At 33.7% G+C, this 537-nt stretch overlaps 1 protein-coding gene across 1 annotated transcript in view; it reads left to right on the plus strand.

Annotated features, from left to right (window-relative positions):
- kifap3a (kinesin-associated protein 3a) overlaps nt 1-537 on the plus strand; it is a 29,705-nt gene that overhangs the window by 2,158 nt on the left and 27,010 nt on the right. The window lies entirely within an intron of this gene.

The raw sequence follows: 537 nt of genomic DNA on the forward strand, positions 1-537 counted from the left end.
CAAAAGACTAGCTAAAAGCTAAAAGTAACAAAAGACTAGCTAAAAGTCACAAAAGACTAGCTAAAAGCTAAAAGTAACAAAAGACTAGCTAAAAGCTAAAAGTAACAAAAGACTAGCTAAAAGTAACAAAAGACTAGCTAAAAGCTAAAAGTAACAAAAGACTAGCTAAAAGCTAAAAGTGTCAAAAGGCTAGCTAAAAGCTAAATGTAACAAAAGGCTAGCTGAAAGCTAAAAGTGTCAAAAGGCTAGCTGAAAGCTAAATGTAACAAAAGACAAGCTAAAAGTGACAAAAGGCTAGCTGAAAGCTAAAAGTGTCAAAAGGCTAGCTAAAAGCTAAAAGTGACAAAAGGCTAGCTAAAAGCTAAAAGTGACAAAAGGCTAGCTAAAAGCTAAAAGTGTCAAAAAGCTAGCTAAAAGTGTCAAAAGGCTAGCTGAAAGCTAAAAGTGTCAAAAGGCTAGCTGAAAGCTAAAAGTGTCAAAAGGCTATCTAAAAGCTAAATGTAACAAAAGGCTAGCTGAAAGCTAAAAGTGTCAAAA

Source organism: Nematolebias whitei, chromosome 3, assembly GCF_014905685.2.
Source record: "Nematolebias whitei isolate Nwh7 chromosome 3, NemWhi1, whole genome shotgun sequence".
Lineage (NCBI taxonomy): Eukaryota > Metazoa > Chordata > Actinopteri > Cyprinodontiformes > Rivulidae > Nematolebias > Nematolebias whitei.